The 18,614-nt window shown below is 37.7% G+C and overlaps 1 protein-coding gene across 1 annotated transcript in view; it reads left to right on the forward strand.

Moving 5' to 3' along the window:
• The window catches only part of YES1 (YES proto-oncogene 1, Src family tyrosine kinase), a 73,876-nt gene that overhangs the window by 17,854 nt on the left and 37,408 nt on the right, over positions 1–18,614 (forward strand). The window lies entirely within an intron of this gene.

The following is an 18,614-nucleotide window of genomic DNA, read 5'->3' on the forward strand; positions in this document are numbered from 1 at the left end:
CTGCCACAGGGTTCTTCATAGCACCAGTGAAAATTACATGAGTTTTGTTAATTTCACTGCTGTCTGAAAAACCCAATAGCATGAGAGGGTCTGAATTGAGAAGACATCCTGGCCATTCATTCTTTCATTATGGAATGCTGATTTTTGCAACCACAGTGTTAAAACTTAATTTTTTCTTTTTTGTTTTGAAAAGTTCTGCAGAAATTGAGGGTATAAGCCCCTCACTTGCCAAGATAATCTTCTTGCCCATAGTGAGTGGGTGGGTGGACTTTTGTTTTCCCCCAAGCCCTAGACTAAGATGTTAATAATGCTATAAAATAATATTATTGAATTTAATAGTAAATTATATTTCCATTAGTCTATTACATTTTGTATGTCAAAATTATACACTGGGATAGGGAAAGACTGAAGTACGTTGTGTTATTTTAAAGAAATATAATAATCTAATTGGAAACCAGCAAAAATGTCATAATGAAACCTGAAATTCCATTTGGGCCTGGTTTATTGAAAGGCTTGAGAGCACTTGGTAAGTCTGGGTTTATTTTCAAATCTTGGGACGGGATCTTTGGTTTTGAATGGACAATAAGGCAAAATTCAGTGTGTTTGTATAGATATTGAGAAAAACTTGGTGAGTTTGGCTTTGAGATTCAGGTTTCATTTGAAAACCCCTGTGAACAAAACTGCAGTTTCATATAACTGCTGAATATATACTGTCCAATGTATGTCAAATGTTGGATACTTTTGATAACTTTCATATTTTCTTTAGTGTCTGAAGTTACCAAATGGGCGATTTCTGCAAGAGTTCTGAATTTTTGTACTTTAATTAAACGTTTAAAAAGCAATATTTCTTACGAACAGCCTATTAGAGAATCTCATTTACGAAATAAATGATTCACCCTTCACCTGCCAATTTGGGGGAGGGGGGAGGGTCCTACTATAAAAGACAAAACAAACTTAAGATGATTGAACTGCTCATCCTTTTATGAGCATACATTCATGGAATCATACTCTTTAGATTGAATGTGAATTTTTCTTCAGTAAAGGTGGCCAAAGATTGCAGTGGTCCACTTGAAGTAAAATTTCATGTTCCGGATCTTAACAAAGAGACTGCTTAGAAATTTGCATTTTTTTCTTGGAATGTTTACATCTTCTGAATGCCAGAAAACTATACAATAGATTTGATATTTTTTTTAAAAAAAGAGGGGTTGAATTTCTGATTTTCTGTTTGAAAATCAGAAAATTCATAACTTCTGTAATTTGAAGAAAAAAAAAATCTGGGGATGTTAGAACAGCAGTAGAGATGGGAAATGCCAATTGGGATATCCATTCAAGGTGTTTGTGGTCACCTTTTATTTGCAACTTTAAAACTCACTTTTTTCCCTGTGAGCCATTTCCCAGAATCCTTTAGGCTATATATCCCAGACTAATTTGTGCTGTGTCAACCAAAAATCCCAAAGTGGTTTTCTTAAGTCATTATGCTATATTTGGCTTAAGAAGATATTTACATATAGTGCATATACACTTGATTTCACATTTTTTAAGAATCAAAAAATGTTAATTGTTACTGAACAGTTCATGAGTTACAAAGTTCTTAACTTTGTATTATTATAAAAGTACACTTTAGACTTAAGTAGATGTTTACAATATGATATTTATGTTGCTAATAACACCGAAGATGATTAAAAGTGATAAGATAATATAATAAAGTATTTATTATTTGTATTACCATAGTGCCTAGGAGCCTTAGTCATAGATCAAGACATGGTTGTGCTAGGTGCTATATAAACATAAACCAAAAAGACACTGCCTTGTAAGCTTGCATAAGGAAAATTAAGTCTGTTTTACTTGCAGATTTTATAGTTGTTTGTACATTCCAAACAGACACATTGTATGTTTCCTTAGAATTTTTTTTTGTCCCTCCCCACTCACTAACTTTGGAAAAGATCAGTTCCTGGACTCCGAAGAGCACGGAGTAAAATTATGCCAGGTCTTGGTGGAAAAGTAGTTGGGTGGGAGGCAAGTGGGTTGGATAGAAACCAAAGGATACCTTTGTCCTGCCCTCCCTTCCCAAAAATGGGGCTGTGCAAAATCTGACTGAATTTGCCATAGAATTCTGATGATTGAAATAACCAAGAGATCCCTATAACCGCTAATGGGGGAGAAGTGTTAATTTTTTTTTAAATAGGCATATTTGTGTAGAGTGGGAGTGCTGATTTTTAGAAAAATACTACCTATTTGCTACAATGATGGTATTGCTATTTAATGTGACTGCCTTCATTTTCCTTATGCCATGATCACACTTATAAAAATCCTAGCTGATTTACCCATTTTATTTCCTCATAATTGATTATATATAAAGAAGGATTGAAAAATAAAACTTCTGGAGTTGGTGTATTTTTTTTTTTAAAGTTTACACCACTTTCTCTTTTCTTTCCCCATTGTGTTTTTGTTGTTGAATTTGATTCCTTCAGAGTCCTAGTTTTCTTCAGAAGCACAATTTTTTTATTTTTAGGCTGATTAAAAGACTGTAAATCACAGCCATTCATATATTTTGATCCAGCTATATATACAATTGTTTGAGAGAGATTCTTTAGAAACCATCTTACAAATTTTCCATGAGACTTTCTGTATATGGTTGTATTATTTTAAAATAAAACTTTCTGATATTTAGTATGTTATAATTATCATGAAGATGTCAAATGTTTGGAGTTTTTATTGAAAGATTTGCTCCCCCCCCCCCACATGGACAGAGTTCTGACCACTGTGTATGGGGAAAAATAGTAGTACCTGCTAATTTTTAACTAAGCACAATTTAAACCATTCCAGATACAAATTTAGAATGTTTTGTAAATGAGAGAGAATTAAAAAAAAAAAAAAAAGTTTCATTGGCAAAGTGGTTGCACAACCTTCTGAAATGGATTCTTACTTAAATCGCAACTATTGTAAACTCACATAATTATTGTTCAAATAACATTACTAACACTAGAGGCCAGGATCATTGTACAACATGTACTTCAGCTGTGTGACACATTCTCCTGTTCGATGTGTGCTTACTTCAAAATACTGCATTAGTGGATTTTTGGAACTGTTTATTTTTCTCTAACTCTATTTATTTTCTTGATTTAAGGACGTTTCATTGTGGAATATGTTTGCTTAGGTCATTCAGAAACCATTGACATTTCAAAGCAACCTGTTGAGTTTACAAACTCACAGGGAAATTAGAAATATTTCATTTAATAGGCTGGGTGTGGGGGATGACATGGGAGGAGTAGGGTTAAACTGTTTACATTATTAACATTCAGTAATAGCCTTAATAACTATGCCCAGTTTTCTGAGCTGCAGAACATCCATAATTCCCATTGAAGCCAATAGGAGTTTGATACCTCTGAGAATTAGATCATGAGGCTTTATTTTAAGGAGGGGAGAAAACAATTTAATTATTAAATAAGAGTACTTGCCCAACTGACTGTTACGCCAGTTTAGTGAAGGGTCTCTGCTTTTCTCTTATGAATTTGTTTTTAGGGATTGAGGTATCTATCCCAACACTTACTTTCAAGTCAATAATATTTGAAGGAGTTCAGCACATCACAGGATTGGACACTTAATTTGTGTTTCTTTTCCCATTGAGTTGAAACTTGAAAAAATCATATTCATTTCTCATTGTGCCTTAACTACCATGCTTCCCCTTTAAGGGTCTCTTTTCTACTCTGATGCTGTCTTTCTCTCCACAACTGCAAATGGGGATATCAATACTGCATCGCCCTCTCTTGGTGGCTACAGGTGTATATATTGGGTTCTCTGCTACTCCTCCCCAATCTCAATATTTTTGGGTTCTTATCCTTTGTGAATAGCTGCAGAGCCCAGATATGCTGCTGTTCATATATTGGTAAAACATTAGAAGAATTAAATTGACTTGCTTCTTGACAGTTTCATTGCATTTAGCAAATAGTGGCGACAAAAACAGTGATATTTAAAAAACATGCAAGCTGGCCTAGGTTCACCGTAAGGGAAGATAGCAGCACCATATTCTCACTTACTTGAAAGATGACGTTTGCAACCATAAGAATTAAAAGTTGTTCCTTTGTAAATTGGAAGTTTGAATTCTGCAGAAATTCATGGCTTAGCAACCCCTCCTCCATCCACTAGGGAATATTTCTCACTCTCCACTTTCAAGCAGCCAAGTGTCTTTTTCATGTCTTGTATTAAATAGATCCCAATTTTATCTTTTCTCATGAGAGAGTAAGAAACCTGCATGTAGGGGGTTCCTGTGAACCCCTAGAAAAATGCCCAATAAGAATAGGGACACTGGAATTAGAGAAGAAGTTTTAGGACGTTACAAAAGTTAATTCAGAAGTGCTATTTTAAATACACACACACTCTACTTTTGTTTTATGATTTCCTTGTGAACAACTTTTTCCATGGTAAAATTAGTTTGTTTTTAAATGCTTTTTAAAATAGACTTATTTTTAAAACAGCTTTGAGTTAGAGCTATCTTATAACAGCATTGCTACAGGGTATGTTTCAGCCCTCTGTTAATACATGCCTCAAGTGTTTGAAGACATGCAGTGTGTTGTCTTTACAATGTACCTGTTGTTTAATGTATTATTAAATGTCTTTTAAAAGTTGTTCATTTACTATCTCCATTGTTATTACTCATAATTTAAATATTTTTGTCATCCAGCTTTCAACACTCCAAAAACTCTTGGGAATAAACTATGAACTGGTCACTTGCCAAACTTACTTTTGCCAAATCTCAGCCTTTTTTCTAAACCTATGACCTTTTTTTTTTTTTTTTAAAGTAAAACATCCTTTCTTCTTTTTTGATAATACTCTAGTACCTAAAACAGTTCTAACAAAAGCTCCATTTTCTAGTTTAGAAGAAAAAGAAAACTTGCTACGGGGCTGAACTTGTTTATTTAGCCTTAAGTAAATCTTTAAACATGAGTTGCATACACCTGAAACAAGGTGGCATAATGCCTGATAATTCGAAATGACTGATTTCTTTATATTTTTATAGGTATAGATATGGGTGGGAATGGAAGAAGGACAAATAAGTCTAAACCTGGAAGGCTGGTTGCCAATATACCAAATAAAATGTTCACCTAAAAACAATGATTTTTCTTTTTCTTGGTAAACTGATATTGATTCTTTTTGGCTCTTCTCTTTGATTTATAAAAAGAGAACTGATTTTCCACAGGGCTTGCTCCTTCTGGTATTCCAGTTTCTCAGTGTGACTGAGGTGCTAGGGAGACCATGCTGCGATTGCTCAATTAGGGCAAACTGCAAAGAATAGGGTAGACAGTCCCCAAAACTGATGGTTGTTCTAATATTTAGATTCACCAAGCCAGCAACAAAACAGCTTCCGCAATACCTTACTTGTTACCCAGAAGCCAAAAAAAGTTCCCTTAAAGCAACCCAGCCTTGGGCTTCCTTCCAGACAGCCAAGTCAAATATGATGAGGATTACTGAAAAGCTTGTTCAACATATAAAAAGTTCTACCAATCCCAAATGATTGGACACATTTCTCACCCAGGGCAATGAATATTTCACATCTTACCCAAGTACATGCTTACAGCCAATTCTTATTAACTAAACTAAAATTTGTTAAGGAGAGAGTATTGGTTAAAAGATCATTATACATAGAAGTAGGAATAGAATTCTTAGGGCAGTTTCATAGTCGAGATGGTAAGCTTTAAAGTTGCAAAGAGTTCTTTCAGAATTAGTCTTTAGGTTCAGTCCAATGTCCAATATCAGGGTGATCCAGATGGGACTGGAGACTTCAGTCCCTTCGGCTCACACTTCCCCGGATGAAGCTTAAGCAGGTCTGAGATGAAAAGGATAAGGGCCCAAGAGTGTGTATGTGTTTTGTTTTAAATACTGTTCCTGGGCAGCCTCTTGACAGTATGCAGTCCTTGGGTGAATAATAGACAATTATCCTAGCTTTTGAAGTAGACCTCCTCTTTCGTAGCATCACTGATAATTAGCTAAATGGATTAACGTAGGACAATTGCCTGTCTCCTGCCATTTACAGGTAGTTTGCTACATGCTTCCAAGGGAAATTAAAACAGTGATATCACTACAAGCACAGTTCTTTTAAATGAATTAACAGAACACTGGGATAGACAGGAACTGTTTGGTTACATTGTCAACCTCCTACAATATATATGTAAACACACACAACACAAACATTATCTACTAATATGTAGGGCCCTACTAAATTCACAGCCATGAAAAACACATCATGAACTGTGAAATATTATCTCCCCCTGTGAAATCTGTATAGTATAGGGTAAAAGCATACACACAAGACTAGATTTAATGGGGGAGACCAGCGTTTCTCAAACTGGAGGTTCTGACCCAAAAGGGAATTGCGGGGGGGGGGGGGGGGGGGCATGGTTATTTTAGGGTGGTGGGTCATGGTATTGCCACCCTCATTTCTGCACTGCTGCCTTCAGAACTGGGTGGCTGGAGAGGGGCAGCTGCTGGCCGAGGGCCCAACTCTGAAGCCGGCGCTCTGCGAGCAGCAGCGCAGAAGTAAGGGTGGCAATACCATATCAAACCATCCTTACTACTGTACTGCTTCTGGCTGTGGTGCAGCCTTCAGAGCTGGGCTCCCGGCCAACAGCTGCCACTCTCCAGCTGCCCAGCTCTGAAGGCAGCACCACTACCCCCAACAGAGCGCAGAAATAAGGGTAGCAGTACCACAACCCCCCTACAATAAACCCCAACTCCTTTTTGGGTCAGGACCCCTACAATTACCACACCTTGAAATTTCAGATTTTAATAGCTGAAATCATGAAGTTTACTATTTTTAAAATCTTATGACCAAAATGGACCATGACTTTGGTAGGGCCCTACTAATATGTTTCTAAAGGTTGAATCTGGGTCAGTTAGCCTGATAGTTGTGTAACAACACTTTCTGGACCTGTGTCACACCTGGCCTTTCCCACCTCCCATTTTGTAACCATTCCTCTCTTCCCCCCCCCCACCCACCGCCACCCCACGTTTTCTTTTATTCCTACAGGCTTAATCCCTTGGTTTGCTCTGTATGATGGAATGGACTGGAAAGTTGCAGTTGCTAAAATGTTGGTTAGTAGGCTTCACTTTGCAAACTGTGGAGCACAGTGACTTACAGGGCTTTGTGTGTGCTCTGGATAGTTTAACTTTACTGTCTGCAATATGGATAGCACAATGGCGTTTGAGCTGCAGAATGCCAAGTTACAGGGAGAGACTGTTGAGCAAGTGCAGCACCCTCTGTTACATATCCTTAAAAGAGAGGGAGAGCTGGCATATCCTTAAGAGATTACATTTTTTAACTTTGTGTTTTTACTTACTTTAGCGCTCCTTGTGAATATGAAATGGATGGTTGGTTGGTCTTACTTTCTTCTTTCAGGTAGAAGCACCACTAAAAGTTTTTGATATCATTCAACACTGTTTCCTCCTCCTTCTATAATGTCTTTCCTGAAAAGTCTTTGGCCTTTACCTAAAACAGTTGCAGCAATTCCTGTTTGTTTTTCCACCTGCATTTGAAGATCTGTCCAAAGGGAAACAGACAAGGAATAGGAAATGCACAATATGAGGTTTCCTTTTACCATCAAGCATTGCATTCTTAGTATACACAATACATTCTGCTGAAATTGCTTGTCCTGAGTTGGAAAGAGTTGAACACTTTGATTCATCAGGCCTCTGAGTCAGCAGGAATTTATATTGCCTTGTAAGATTCATGGGACCAAGGTCTAGGCTTTCCCAGTGGCTGGCCCGCAGTTGTGTAAGTCCCTCCCTTCAGCTGTTGGAATTAACCAGGACTGAAGACATCTCTTAATACCATTGTAATAGCAGCAACTCAAGAATAGCCAAGTTTCACTTTCCAAAGATAAGAGGAGAGGAGATGTATTTCCTCTATTTTGTCCAGGACTGTAACACAGCAAAAATATCATGTGTATGTTGGAGAATCTAGCGCAGGGATGGGCAAACTTTTTGGCTGCATCGGGTTTTGTAAATTGTATGGAAGGCCGGTTAGGAGAGGGGGTCATGGCCCGGCCCCCCCCTCCTATCTTCTCCCCCCCCCCCCCCCGGATTCCTGCCCCATCCACATACCCCTGTCCCCTGACGCCCAGATCTCTGCTGCCCTATCCACCCCCTCCTTTCATTCCTGACGGCCCCCCCCCAGGACCCCTGCCCCCATTCAACCCCCTGTTCCCCACCCAACCACCATCCACACTCCTGCCCCCTGACCACCACCCTGAACTCCCTTGCCCTCCAACCCCCCTTGCTTTCTGCCCCCTTACCGCACTGCCTGGAGCACCAGTGGCTGGTGATGCTGCCACCACCACGCAGCACAGAGCACTGGGTCAGGTCGGGCTCTGCAGCTGTGCTGCCCCAGGAGCTCACAGCTCTGCTGCCCAGAGCATTACGCCAGCGGTGGGGCGAGCTGAAGCTGCAGGGGCAGAGACGGGGGCTAGCCTCCCGGGCCAGGAGCTCGGGAGCCAGGCAGGACGGTCCCGTGGGCCGGATGTGGCCTGCGGGCCGTAGTTTGCCCACCCCTGGCCTAGAGCATTTGTAGTAGGGCGCTGCACGTTGCAGAGCCTGGTATCCGAGCATGGAGGAATAATTGTTTAATAGGCACTTCTGCATCACTCCATTGCTCATGTGGTCCTGCAGAGATTGGATCCATTGGCCCTGAACTCTATGTGGGTAGGGAATCAGAGAACCACATTTGTTGTTCCTTCTTGTGGTCTGCATTTTCAGGAGTGGATTGGTGCAGTGCTAGCTACTCCAGGTTTGGTCACATTTCCTTTAGCAGTCTGCTCTTTTATTTGGGTATTTGGGCATTGTGATCTTTCCCAGTATTTGATTGATAACAAAACTCGAGGACTTAACAAAACAATAAGAAAAAATGTTTGACAAACTTGGATCCTACCAACACTGAATTTCTCCAGTATAATGGTGCTGTATCTGCCAATATATGAAGCAATACAATATAGGCAATTCAACAGCAGTAATGATAGCAGTTGTCAATAATACACCTTGTTTAGGTAAAATTTAATATAACTGTTCTCTTGCAATAAAGTTGTTTAGTATGGAGTTGTGGGAGAGTGTTACTTTTTGTGTTTAATTTTTAATTTCTTTGACTTAAATACACATTTCCTTTTTATGCACAAAATAAAACAACCTTTTGTAGCATTAAACATACTTGAGTGGTTGTACTTGTTTATATATATTTTAACTTTTTGTATTCATGAAAAGGTTGACTTTTTCCAGCTGGCTTCCTGATATTTCTATTGTTCAGCAGAGAACTAATTGACTGATACCTGTGTTTGTAGCCTTTGAATAAATTAGTTGCCACTTTTTACCAGTAATTGGTATTAGACACTTTAAGCACAGCTTTTGTTAATATGCTAGTGATTATCAACTAAAGAAGTAATTAAAATGGGCACGCTGTTTTTACTCTACCTACTGTTGTAATAATTTGCCTTTTTGAAAATTAGTAGAGGCTGAGAGGTCTCTTAAGAATTTTATATATAGAATCAATGCTCTTTTTGTAATATCTTTTTAAAATCTTGTTTAAGGTTTTTTAAAATAATATAAATAAAGGTCCCAATCTTGCATCTACTTCTGCACATACTTAACCTTTATATTTGTGAGTAGTCCCAATAATGCATAATTGTCTGCAGGATTGGAGTCAAAAATAGCAAATTACAAAAGATACGTTTTTATTGGAAACAAGTGCAAACTAAAGACAATATTTTAATAACTCTGGATTGCTACCTCTTCCTTCCCTGCTGACCCAAATCATTGGCGCTTCTGCTGTTCCCGGTACATATATTTATGCATCGTTCAATGTAAATTGCATTTCTCTCTCTCTCTCTCATTTTTCAAAGTTCAAATTCCCCATCACATAAGAGTCTGGAATGCTGGGCACCAAAAAGCCAGAGAATTTTGTTTAGTGTGATAGAGAACAAGTGATCAATAAGAAGGTAATTATGAACAAGACCACTGAACTTGAAATAGGAAAACATGTTGATCACAACGCTTCCAATGTTTGTCAGAGAAGTGATTTGCTATCTTGTTCATATTTACTGGTATAATGGGTTATTATATTTTATACTATATTTTAACTCTAACACATTTTTTGAAATGGAACAAACACAAAAGACACTATGACATCTCAAACCTCTGGCATCAGAGCTCTTTCCCATTTATTCATGACCTCTTCTTTAACAGGCATGGAAGACAGATTATTTTGTACAATCTTCCCATAACATTCTGAGGTTCCTGTCTTAAAAACAGGATTTACTCAAAAAGAGAGGCACTCTAATACAGGCAACTTTAACTTCAGGCCAAGTGAGAAGACTACTTATCTAAAGATACACTGAATGAAGCAAACACTTATAACATTAAATTTTGCACGTAATTTTGATATCAAAACACACTAAACTACTTTTAGCAAGACTATGCACTGAAAAAGGAAAATTATTTCTTGAATGTTTGTAACATGTACATTATAGGAAAACTATTAAGGAAATGTGTTTGAAGTAGATGGGGCAATCGTAAAGAAAGCAGAGCCTTTAAAAATATGCCTTTTAATATAGTTTCTAGGACTGACTCTTATCCATTATTTCTTTTAAGTTGGTTAATGGAGACTGTAAATAAAGCTTTCATTGATATAAACCTTGCAGACTTTGACCTCTTCTCCACTGTTCTTTTATATTAGTCTACATTTCTCTAACTATAAAATGTAGTTGCCACACTTGGTGGTCTTAGTTTTGTCCTGTCTGAAAGGACAGTGCCTTAAGATAATCCTCTTACTATATGGCAAGTTTTATCTCTGTAGGTAAAATTAGAGCTATTGTAGGCAAACCTCCATAAGATGCTTGGAACTCTAAATATTATGGGCTTGCAAAATCTTGTTAGCGTCAATAGGAATGATGCTAAATAAGTGTAGAAGTCTGAAAAGATAAGTGTCTTCATGGTGAGAAATTAATCTGCAGTTAATCTAGTTCTGAAATAAATTCAAGTAAATGATGTATATTAGGAACATATTTAAGCATGACTGTTAAATTGTGTCCATTTGCAATAGTTCTAGCAGGGAAAAATCTATTTTTTGTTGGTTTTTATTACATCTTTGAAAAATAGTTGCATATTTTTCTTTTACAGTGCTTTCTCTGAATGGTAGTAATGTTGAGCTTTTTATTTTTAAATTTTGTTAGTGTAGTGGTTTTTTCCATACTCATGGGAAAGAGAATCTAAACATGATTGTGGTTGGTGTACGAAAGTTTTGATATGTAATCAAACAACCAATTAAGTATTTGGAACACAATAAACGTATTGGAGTGTGCTTTGAAAAAATAGTCCAAAGTGGTTAATGCATTGATGCCTCATCTCACTTTTTCTGATGCTTTAAACTTATGCATAATGTGAGTTTTGTGGTTTGTTTGTTTTATCTTTAGGTCACTCCAGATATTGGAAGAGTGTGTGTGTGTGTGTGTGTGTGTGTGTGTATGAGATAGAAGCAGACTTAAAGTTGTTCTCCCTACTGTGAGCTCCATAGAGTACACTAGTGGTTTTATAAAATGGCTTTTTAAAAAGTTGTCAGATGCGTCTTTCTTTGAGAACAAATGTATTAAATATAGAAAGTTTTTGGGAAACAATGAGTTGCTTAAATATAATCTGTGAAATGAAAAAGATTCACCCAGCTGCCCTAGTGCAAATAGGTTTCAGAGATACCAGATATATTTTGTTACTGACAGTAGTTCATAAAGTCAGTCGGAAGTAGACTAGGTGGTTTAGGTAAGTTGTAACTTACCTAATTTGTAATAAATTTTTGTAATGTAATTTTATTTTAATTTGAAATCAACTTTTGGCATGCTTTTTCACACATGCAAGACTCTTGAATGGTTAAAGAACATTTAACAGATTTAACTAAACATCCATAGGACTAAACTGCTTTTAAATGCATCAAAAAAGCATTGGAATTCTTCCCTTGTTACTTGTATTTGTTGCATTGATTGATTGACTAAGTAGATTTAAGGAAAAGAATGCACTGACTAGACTTTGTGGAGCAATAGCAATGGTTTATGGTTCATGTATTGTGGTGGTGTGTTTGTAGTATCTTTAGTACTTAAAAGATTTCATGTGGTGACGGTATGCTGCAGCACAAAATACATCTCACTCCTGAGACATGAATTTACATTTTTATTTTAAATATTATGCCTTCATACTCTGCACATCTGCTGTACAGAAAATTTCTTTTGCAAACTGTAGTTTTAGCAAAAAATCTCTTGGATTCTTGGCTGTTGGAGTAAGGAAAATGAATCATCAGCATCACGTACAACTTCATGTGGTTTGAATGGGGATTTTTTAGGATGCACCCAAGAGCATAGTTAAAATAAATATATATATTTTCACTTCTTGAATATAAACAATATGCTGACTTTTAGAGAACCTTGAAGGGGACACCAACAACTTAACAGTGAAAATCTAATTTGAAAACTTTGCATCTGTTGTTGCAAGTAACCCCTAAAATTACTTGAATGTTTTTCTGCCTGGATTTTTGGCTCCAGTTCAGGCACCCTCAACCCTAGCTGTTGAGCAGTTTTGTGTCTACTGCAGCCCCATCTCTTTGCAACCTCCCCCGCCCCCAGTCTTCAGTTACCTCACACTGGGTAGGCAGCTCCTGTCTGAAGTGGAGCACACTAATGGCAGCAACAGGAGTGCAGAAAGGTAGGCTGGTCTTTCTAGTGAAGTGAGTGGGACTCAGGAGATCTGGGTTCAATTCTTGATTCTGCAACAGACTTCCTGTGTGACTCTGGATAAGTCATTAAGAGCTTGTCTACATGGGAAAGTTTTACCCATATGATTAATCAGTATAGCCATTCCTCCTTTCCCTTTATGGAAGCACTTATTCTAGTAGCTTAAACACATCCCTAAACTGTATGAGATAAACGGAATAAAATAAAAACAGTGATATCTAGCTCTTATAGTGCTTTTCATTAGTAGATCTCAAAAAGCTTTACAAATGAGGTCAGCATCATTGTTTCCCCATCTGTAAAATGGCGATAAGCACAGGCAGATGCAGTGATTTATCCAGGTCAACCAGCAGGCCCATGGTCAAGCCAAGAATGAAACCCAGGTCTCCTGAGTTCCAGTCCAGTGCTCTGTCCAAGGCACTCATACCAGAAAAAATGTGTCTACACCATAAGGTTATAACAGTATAACTATTGGTTCAAATTCATGCATTAACTCGTACTGATATAACTTTCCCATGTAGACAGACAAGTCATTAATCTATCTATGCCTCCGTTTTCCATCTCTAAAATGGGGATAATACTTCCTTTGTCTGACTTGTCCATTTTAGATTTGTAAGTTCCAAGGCAGGGACTATTTCTTGTATGTACGGCACCAAGCACAGTGGGGCCCTGATTGTGGTTGGGGCATCTAGGCACAACCATAATACAAATAGACAATAACTTCAGGAGGAGCACCAGATGCTGTAGCTTCCATGGAGCCCTTCCAAATACAGTTCACCTCCCACAGTAAGCACTGAGCAAGTAGTGGATCCCGTAGGTCAGGCACCAGGCAAAAAAAGGAGAGCGCAGTCTGAAGCGGGGATTCCCAGTCCTCCCTACCAATCTCGGCTTCACCCAGCTTTTGTGTCATTCCCTAGTTCTGCTTCTTTTTGGTGTGAAAATAGACCTTTATTCTCCCTCTGCTCCTTGAAACTACAATCCCATACGACATTGGGGTCAGGTAGTAAGGCTTACCTTGTGTGGCAAGTATCTTTCAGGGTATATCTATGCTGGGATAAAAGACCTGTGGCATGGCCTCAGCTGACTTGGGCTCACGGGGATCAGGCTATAGGGCTAAAAATCGCTGTGTAGTTATTCAGGATCGCACTGGACTCTGCACCCTCGAAAGGTCCTTGTTAGTCAAGAAACTGGCTCTTTATTGAGAAAATCAATCACCTTCAAGAACCCACTTTGACAGAAACATAAATCTGATTTCGGAAGGAACCGCAAGCTGGTTGAGGACAGGTGTAATATGTTCATCTGCGTAACATTTTTTAAAACTAGGAAGTTTTAACAAGTTTACAAGTCTTTGAAAATTGTTTTATACAGAAAGCTAACTTTAATAGAAGCGATGGCATCTAAGCAATTAAGAAACACAATTTATAACTAATTTATATCAATCTTTACAGACAACTTTCCCATCAAAAAACTTTTTAAAAATATACAGTTAATATAAAAGGCCTTTTCTTACATAACTGATTTATTCCCTTTATGTGTTCAGAGTCCTGTATTTTTGCTTCACTTCAGTTGCTGCAGTGCAATAGGAGACTGCTGGGTTTTATTCTAGTGTCTGCATAGTCAGTGAAATCAACTAAATTCCAACTGCAGCACCAAATTCTGACCTCAGTTACTTGTGCAACCCTGTTGAGGACAGTATTTGGCATGTGGAATCTCTTACTGGTTGGTTTTACAGTGCTATCAGTAAGGAAGGGGAAAAATATGTTTTTCTGTTAAATTAAACAGATTTTGATGGTCTCAGATCAAAACAACGGAGCCAACGGTGCTGTTTTTCCAGTAACTTTTCATTGTAGAACTACAATTTAATACTAGCTGTATTAATCACAGAACTTCTGGTAGTTAAATTCCATCCATTGTTTCACTGGCTTCTTTTATGCTCCTGTCTCACTGTCTTCACTCCTTCCCTCTCACCAAGTCATTATTTACAACCAATGACATTTTTAGCTGCATAACAATAGACTGGGGATTTAAAGTGGTGGTTGTATTATGCTAATATTGTTATAATTAATTATGATGAGATACCCTGTAAATGAATGGTCTCAAATTTCATGGTTGGTCACAGCGAAATTAGAAAATTTCATGATTGTCAGTTTGTTAGATAAAGTGTATTAAATAATACATGTGATGTAATTCAAGTAAAGACAAAAGATTGTGCCAGGTTTGTGAAGACTAGAAACCATTCATGTTTATCCTTTGAAGTATGCATTTCTTATGTGTATGTTCTTCACTTTTTATAGCAAAGGCAATACCTTTCATATCCAAACATATACCTTTTAGATGGAATTAGTAGAACGTTATAATAGAGCCAGAATTAGGAGCATAGGTTTTTAGCCAGTCTTAGCGGGGATCTTTGATTCCCACCCCCCACCCCCATTCTTTTACTCTGCACTACCCTCCTACTTTATTAAATCAGTTTTAACTACTACCATCTGAAACCACTAGGGTGACCAGACAGCAAGTGTGAAAAATCGGGACAGGGGGTGGCGGGTAATAGGAGCCTATATAAGAAAAAGACCCAAAAATCGGGACTGTCCCTATAAAATTGGGACATCTGGTCACCCTAGAAATCACCTGTTTGGCTACTGCCATTGAAACCACCTGTTCCACTGTGCTTGTCCAACAATACAGTAAGCAAGCAGTCTCCACTCAAACAAGTGACAGTAGAGCTGAATTTGTGAAAGTAAACAATCAGATGTTAAATAAAGCTAGAAGATCCACTCAACTAACCTGCAGAATATTAGTGACATTTTGAATTGTAAAAAATATTCTATTTTTATAATCACACAGAATTTTAATAAGACTTTTTCCTTCAACACTAATTTGGAGCTTCAAGTGTCCATAAAAAAGTTAATGAAGTTATATGCTCCGTATTGACTGCATAGAGCCAGTCTGTTATTGAGAGGGGGGAGTTCTAGGCACTCTGAAAAAGAGAAATGTATAAACAGAAGTCATTCTCTTCTCCCTTGTCATCAGAGAATGGCAAGCGCTCAGACTGTAACGAAGAAAGAGGAGAGAGAGAGAGAGACCGAAAAAAGGCTTCCCTCTGGACCACTTCAGAATCACACTTTGTAAAAGGCATCCGTGTGTATGATGAATCATGAGGAAAGTAAGAAATTAAAACCAAAAAACAACAACAATAAAAATCCTTCTTTTCTGGCATGGCTTCTAAGAGGGAACTCTGCATTCTCCTTGATCCTAAGGAGAAGAATGTTATCAAATCAGAGTAGGCACAAGTGAACCAAACATAAGAGACTCTCACATTATAAAAATTCAGTGTGGCACCCAAATTACTTTATATTTAAAAAAAAAAAAAAAAAAAAATCTGCGTTCACTACTCTTTCCAACATGCATACAGCAGTTGCCAGCCTGTTGAATGCTCAGTAATTCTCTGAAGCTTTGGAAACCAAAGATGACTTTTTGCCCAAAAAACCTCGCAGACCACAGGGTAGAATCCACCTTATGGAAAAATTGAAACAGCTGTTCTGAGGGCTTTTCAGCCTGCTTTGCTCTGGCTATATTAGCCTTAAATGATTGTCAGAAGTTTTATCCATCAGTCCTAAAGATGTAAAAATGAGCCCTTCCCAAGATACTTCTGGTACAAGCCTTAACATCAAATATGGCCTCTTTGAAGCACTGTGGGAGCCAAGTGTTTTAGAGAACCAATGGAAAAAGCAGTTCTTGAAACATAAGATATTTTCAGGAAGATTCTCCTATCACAAGAAGGAATGAAAAACAATAAAAAGCAGGCATTCCTTTTGTGACTCCTTCCCTGCTAGATTCTGTAGACAAGACTCAGACACAGAAAAATTAAAATCGAAAAAATAGATGAGTTGTCCAGATGTTCTGCCACACAGACTTGGAGTGCTTCTTGTCCCAGTGCATTCTTGGAGATATAGTGGCTCTCATCAGTTCTTCAAACTAGGAAATCACCCCTTCTTTGAACAGGTAGGTGACAAAGATAATCAGCAAGGTCTGTGCAACAGACTTAATCACTCAGACCTGCAGATTTGGTTTTTTCCCTGGCCCAACATTCCATAATCTAACAAAGCACAAGTCAGAATAGAAGATGGAGAAATAGCCTTTATATTTTGAGCCTCTCAAACTACTCCACTTTGGACAGAGACCAAGGGATACTCTATCTTCCATCACCAAGTTCTCAAGTTGTTTTGATGCTTTGCAAATATCTTTGACCTGAACCATTTGGACAAATTAATCAAAAGGGCAAAATTCAATATGGAAACTCGAAAATCTCATTTGTCAATTGTCTCCTAGAACAGTTTTTCTTCTGTTGGCCCTTGGGAAGGCTTACCTGATATTCTCTATCAGTCCTTCCCGCAGCCAGTTTCTCACATACTCTTTTTGGACAACATTCTAATTGGGCCCAATTCCAGTCAGAGAGCAGAATTGGACACCTACATTTTTAGTCCTTTTCCTTCAGAACATAGTTTTCCAGGAAACTGTCACTTGATTCCCAAGTCAGTACCATGGAATCACAGGTATTAGTCTCATCTCCAAGGAGCCAAGTGTAGGGAGTCTGTCAAGCCTTTATCCGTAGTCACATTTCTGTGAAGCCTAGTGAATGATGTTGGTTTCGTGTATAAACATAACTTGGGCCAAGTTTTTATTTATACAGTTATACTTCAAAAGATCTTGTTCTTCCTTCCACGTGTCTGTTTATCTCGTCTATAAAATGACCTTGGTCTGAGGTGAAAAAACAGTGCCCATGGAAGGGAGGCATAAATTGTAACTGGGAAACCTATCCTTCGTATAAGTATTTTTGTATTGTCCCTGGTAAGGCCAGCAGAAAAGAGGTGTTAAATACTTGTTGGAAGCTGCTCTGGTTATATACATTTTTAGTAACACATATTGTACTATAATAACCAAATCCCCACATTACAGACCAGCTGTTTAGGATTTTTCCTTTCTCAAGTAATGCATTACAAAGCTAAAGGCTAAAAAAAGCCTATTGTTTCTCTCTCCAACTTCCCTAACCCTCCTTTCCCCCTCGATATGTTGTAGAAAGTCTTCATGTATATTTTTATTCTTTTAAAACAAGGGCTTTTGTCATTTTCTGTTTTGTGTTTTTAAATGGGGGGAGTATGTGATTTTTAACGTAGAGCTCTTGGATTTTCTTTGTCTGTTTGTGTCTGAATGTGGCTTTTCCTTGAAGTGCCGATTGAATATCTGTTGTTAATCTCTTAAACCTCAGAAAGAAGATTACCTTAACAGTGAACCAAAAGGCAGGGGGATCTACTGCGGTCCTTGAATATAAATTCAAATCCTCAATAAGTATCTTTCTGCAGTCTGTTCAAATATAACATGATGGTACTTTTCACTACTAGCTACTATTTTAATTAATGAGGCTTGTCACAGAAACTATTTCTAATCATTGCAACATAAATTAACATTTACGTTGTACATTTGGCCAAATGTACAAGTGCTCTGGACAGAATCCAGCAGGTTTTACTAGGTCAAGCAAACTTTTTTTTTTTTTTTTTTTAAATCCTGAAGTCTCATTAGCTTGTTAGCCAGATGTTAAAGATAGAGTAAAAAAACTTGACAGAACCATCTCTGAGAGATATTTAGTGGCACAGTATGTTTTGAGGATGCAGCAGCTTTTCCTTTTGCCGTCTTTTTTAATCTACATAATTTTTGTTTTAATAAATAATGCTCATGTATTTGTCGTCTTGAAGCACTAACTACAAGCCAGATAATATATCATTTTATTTTAAGTACTGCTAGCAAAACACACTTTCACAAAGGCAATACGGTTCATACTGTACACTTTTAAAAAAAAATGTTGCAATG

Source organism: Trachemys scripta, chromosome 2 (assembly GCF_013100865.1).
Source record: "Trachemys scripta elegans isolate TJP31775 chromosome 2, CAS_Tse_1.0, whole genome shotgun sequence".
In the NCBI taxonomy this organism is placed as follows: Eukaryota; Metazoa; Chordata; order Testudines; family Emydidae; genus Trachemys; species Trachemys scripta.